A 5777-nucleotide genomic window follows, 5' to 3' on the forward strand; every position below is an offset into this window, starting at 1 on the left:
TCAAAGTCTGTGTGGAGCAGAGGTAATCAACACTGTAAAGTATATATGTGGCTGTCAGAATGTATGAGTGAAGAAAACTCATGGAAAAAGACAAAGAGGAAGTCCACTTTCTAGCTTAGCTGGTGCCAGCAAAATAAGCTGTGAACATGGTACAGTCATATTATGAGGTTCATTTAGCTCAGGTGAATCAGTTGCCAGTAAAATGTTGCATGTCTGCTTAAATTAAAGTATTCCTACATTTATTTTGTCCTATTAGTGAAGAAGAGCATATAAACCAATAATTATTTAAAATCAGTAACAGGCCTACTAGCAACTTATTTATACTGTTCTGCTTTAAAACCTGTTAAGTGGCTTTAAAATGCCTTCTGGCCATCAAGAAATGAACAAAAACCACATTTACAAACAGAACTTGATTTCAAGCAGATTGAGTAACTTCTACTATCAATTTACTGGTATGCTAAAAAGCTTAACCCTAACGTGTACTGAACAAGGCACCAGTTTAGTGCAGAGCCAGTGAAAACCAGTGCAAGGATATGTTACTGAGTTCAGGTGCTTGTAAAGAAATGAAAAGAATGATGCAGCCTTTGTCATCAGAAATACTACTCGGCTGAAAACCTTTACCAGACATGGACTTGAATGTTTGAATAAATGTAATTTGTTCATTTTCTTTGTCCATCTGACTGTTTGTTAGCAGTCTGGTGTCCACAGTTAACAAGATATCATTTTCAAATTTTGAATCTGAATCCTTTATCATCCGCAACTGAAAATAGTTGTGGATGATTACTATATCTTTCTAATGTGACGTTGTTGTCCCTGGCTCTCTTTCTCTGTCTCTCCCTCCCGCTCTGTTCCTGTGCTACAGCGAGTGTAACTACCGCCCCTCCCCTCTCTTCCCAGCGCAAGCACAAGCCTCGCGTGCGGAGTGAAGCGAAAAAAAAGTGCAAGAGAGAGAGTGAGAGAAGGGGGGGAAAAAAAACCTCACGGCTCGCAATAAGGAGCCAGCTCGCGTCGTTCACGTTAAAGATCCGGCTCTAAGAGCCATTTTGTTTGCGACCGACACATCACTACTAAGCATTTGACCTTGACCTTCATTGGTAGCACCCAAGGTCAAAGTTGACCTTGAAATTTTTTTTTAAAAAAAAACCAAAATATGACAACCAACTGTATTTCAACTTGGGCTTGTCCAAATAGTGCTTCCGCTATGAGGGCTTTGGTGGATTCTTCTAAGCCTTTTACACAAGAATGTAATGCTTGGAAGCTAATTTTAGCCATGATCTCAGTCTCTGCTTTTCATTCCATTTAACCCTTCTTATGACCTAAATCTAGCAAGCTTAGTTCCCTGGAGTTCATGTTTTGGGAATTGATTGCAATACCAACAGCTTGGTTGTTTTTAAACTACAGTGATAGCATATGGTCTGCTAGCTAAGTAACCCTCGTGTTATCCAACTCCATCCAAAGGCTGCCTTGTATCTCCCAAAGTGACAATGTTTGGGCTTTTGTTTGGCTTGAATGTAGACACCAAAGATGTGCAGTCTATGAGGTTTTGATTTGTCTAGAAGGTTCTTTTGATGTAAGAATATGACTAAACCAATTGTGAAATCTTTTGGTCACAGAATTTGTTTATTTATTTTAACTGCAGGCAGGTGTGCAATTTTATAATGCAATGACAATCTGGTTCAGTCATATCAACACTGTTAATCACAATACAAGACCACGTCCAGATTTAGTTAAGTTGATGATTTAGTGAAGATTTAGCTGATGTCTGATTTAAATGTTGGACACACCATTGTATAAGAAAGTTGTTCAACACCACTGCAGACCTGGAGACATTTTCGTGCTTTGCAGCATCCTTTATTAAGATTTACGGTTGCACAGCACGGAAGGCCACGCCCCGTCATGCACTTTTTGTTTTATATCAACCTGTTTTGGGGGTTTCATCTTAGCATGCCTATCCTGTTGGTAAACAACCAAAACTTTCCACCAGAATCCCCATCAAAAAATCTATTTTTCCCTATCATATTTTTTAAGGCCTTCAGACACTTTCTCACTATATTTATTCATTTTTGTTGTTTTGTTCATGTCGTAGTTAAAATGAAAAGAATATATTAGAGCTTGAAATAACCTTGTGGCATTTTTTAGCGGCGCATTGTTTCTCTATGTATTACAGGTAAAACTGGTTCCTGTCCTGTCTTACACTACACTAAATATCTTGACAAAATTGCCCTAATTATTACTGTGAACTGCTTTTTTTCCACTACATTTTTTTAGAGCACGGAAAACAAAATGTTTGAACATAACATTGCTTCATGTATCACAAAATTAGGCAATTGGGTTCCGCTACTGATCTGTACTTTGCAAATCTGGGTTGAGACACACTGGCTCATGCACTGAGAATACTGCGAGCCAATTTTGTTTGCTGCCAAAAGAAATTTGGAAAAAGAAGTCTTGTGACAAGTTGGTTACCTAATGAAGTGGCAGATGAAATTGACAGGTATTTGGCATCAGTTTTTGTTTCAGCCTGTGGTCTGAAAAAATACAAAAAGAAAAGGTTGAAAATAAATTTCAGAGGTCAGAGACTGCAGCTTCAAAAGCAGATAGTGTGTGTGTTTACTGTATTTGTTAATATTTTGTTGCAGTACACCATGTAAAATAAGTTAAGTCCCTCTCTGGGCTAAGGCATATCAGGAGTCTGCAGCTTCTCTTTCAACAGGCTAAGCTTACTGAAGCAGTGGCACTACACTTGCATTATACCTTTAATGATCACTAACCGGGTCAGCACAGCCTCATTCATCATGGATTTATTTTGAAGACTCGGCAGCAGTATACAGTACACACTGCATCTCCGCCAAGATTTGGGCCACATTTTCTATTCTGTGTATGGAAGATTAGCTGAAGGTTTCACAAAAAAGAGAACTGGCAGGAGGATGTGTTTGACTGTGTGTAGAACAATGTGTCTCATCACAAACAAATGCAGACTTGCCAATTGTTCCTGTTTTAGGGATAAGACTCATTCAGAGCTTGCAAACAGGGAGCATTGTTTCTCCTGATTAAGCTTCTCATCCACACACCGCAGTCTAGACATGAGGAAAAAATTAACAAATGCGCTGTAAGAATACCATAACAGGATTTAAGCACAATGTCTTATCTGGAGGTGGTGGAGACATTAAAGGCACACCTTGACACACACTGTAGAGTACGCAGTCGGGCACATTTTGTTTTGTCATTTTGTAGCCCTAAATGAAATAAATAAAGTGCAAGGCCTACTGTTTCATTAAAAGAAGTCTTAGAAAGGTTTCTTTTTTAATGAATCTCCTACTCTTGGTGTCAGGAAGGGCCTGTTCTTGCAAGAAAAGAAACTGAATCCATTTATAGGTTTTGAGATATTTGTGAACTACAAAGAGTGTCACCCCCTTAAGAAAATTTAACACAGCAAGAACTAATACACAGCATACATTCAACATTCAGACACCGAGTAATCGCCGGTGATTGTGTCACTCAAGAACAGCTTGTGCCACTAAGGGGTAGGTTCAGTTTTCTAGAGTATATGTCAAATAAGCCCATCAAATTTGGCCTAAAGATGTTCTGTGTTTGTGATGCACACATCCTCACCTCAACCCACAACTGATCACATTCTTTGACAAGAATAAAGGAGGTGTAGATACTACAGACTAGATGGTTGGCACCTACACCTGTAAGTGTCAAACACAGGTGGCCCATGGTGCTGTGGTACACGATGGCACCCTAAAAGCCTACACCTTTTTGATGGCTAAGCGCCCTGAATTCTCGAATGGTATTACCAATGGACAATGACTCTTCTTGACTGAGCTCTCAGAGCGTACCACACCACATATGAGAAGTTGACTGGAAGGTTGCGCCAACCTGCAAACCCCAATCACTGACGCAATGGGGTCACAAAAGCGCCAACAAAGAAGCAGACAGGGCCAACCATAGACAACAAGATTTCAAGTAACGAAAATTGTAATGTCAGACGCAATGTACCACGCAATGTGTGCAGGGATTACAGCCAGAAACAGGTGATTTGTCACAACTCCGTACAGTGAGGAGACGAGGCATAAAAAGAGTGGACTTGTCTGTACAGTTACACACATTTGCATATACTCTCGCACACAAAAAAAATGGGGAAAAAAAGGGGACAAAATCTGGGACTCTCCACTAGTTGCACTTAGAACTGAAGAAGCTCCTTGGATGAACAGTGAAACGTCTTCAAGGAAACTCAAAGAAGTCCAGATGCTTTTCTTTCCGTAGACTACGATGACCAGGATGACTGAGAACCTTCACAGACATTGTAAAATGTAAAAAAAAATGAAAAATACAAAATATTTTGAACATTAAATCATTATTGTGAGGACCAAAATATAGTAGAAATTGTAATATAAATAATCATTCAACATATTCGCGTCAACATGTTAGCACGGTTAGCTTGTTAACGTCGTTTTAACGGGATTAATGCTGACAGCACTAATATAGAAAGAGAGACAGAGTAATCGGTCGCATTTTTGAGTAGATGTTTGTGGAGGATATCTTAATCCAGTTTTGGAGTGAAAGGATGTCTGGCTGATGATTTTCATGCCACATTAAATAAATGTAGCCAAATAGATGCAGTCTATTAAACATCCAAGGTAGGTCTGAAATGGTCATTATACTTACAAAGAAGAAGCAAGCGTGTGCTCTTTCATAATGAAAATGTACTGAATCTGTGCACACAGAAGACTGAGAAAAGAGAGACAGTTTTTGGTTGTGTGTGTGTGTGTTTTCTTTTTTCAGTTTTACCATAAAAAAATGTAATTCATAAAGAAGGTTATATACATTTCTTCGGAAGGTTTTGTATTCATCTGAATTACCTTCAGGGAAACTAGACGGTAAGCTATTCAGCAGAAAGGGCTCTGTTTTTGCACCAGGTTTGAGTCATAAGCACATGGAGATTATATTTATATGACAGTTTTTAACAAACTCGGCATAGAATCTGGCCGCATCTGAGATGTCTGAACAACGTGTTACAAAATGGTAACAGGGTGTTGTTTAGTAACTTTGGGCCTGACCAAAGCGAGAGTGCATCTATAGTGCATATAACCTGAAGGGGAGTTCATATTTTTACCTTTTGCTAAATCTTGCTTGATTCAGTGTGGTAATTGGAGGCAATTAGCTTAACTGTAATTATCATTTCTCACTCGTCCAACAAAAGAGTGTTGGCTAGTGCGTCAGTTGTACTGACTCTACCTCTTACCACCGCAGCAATGAAGCCAGTACCACAGTGGCTGAGTAGCAGCATTTAATGGGCCCTCGTGGTGTGAGAGAATACTTGACTGCAGTGTCCAAAGTTACAGAATTAGCTGTGGATAGAAGTGTGTTTTCCATAATTATGATAAGTACCTGTACTCAATGCTTGATATTCTGACACTCAAACTGAGCATCAAATGTAACCTGGCAACTAGATTATATAAATGACTTCTATGTTCAAGCAAGAAATACACAACAAGTTTCCATCTGCCTGCTGATACGGATAGTTTTTGGTTTTCTCTGATGAGTAAACAACATTAGATATTAACTGCTGCATATAGTATTTAATATTGCTGTCAGAAATAAAGCCAGAAGACAAAACTTGTGCTGTCTTCTTTTCTGACTTATTAAAGAAATACACTTGAGTTCATGGCAATGTCAGTTATAAACATGTAATAGAACATCACCCCGCCAAGGTTTAAATTCCAAAAGTTATTTATTTTATTATTTACATGTATTTAGATGTTTGAATATTTACA

This window comes from Rhamphochromis sp. 'chilingali', assembly GCF_963969265.1.
Source record: "Rhamphochromis sp. 'chilingali' genome assembly, chromosome: 3".
Taxonomy (NCBI): Eukaryota; Metazoa; Chordata; class Actinopteri; order Cichliformes; family Cichlidae; genus Rhamphochromis; species Rhamphochromis sp. 'chilingali'.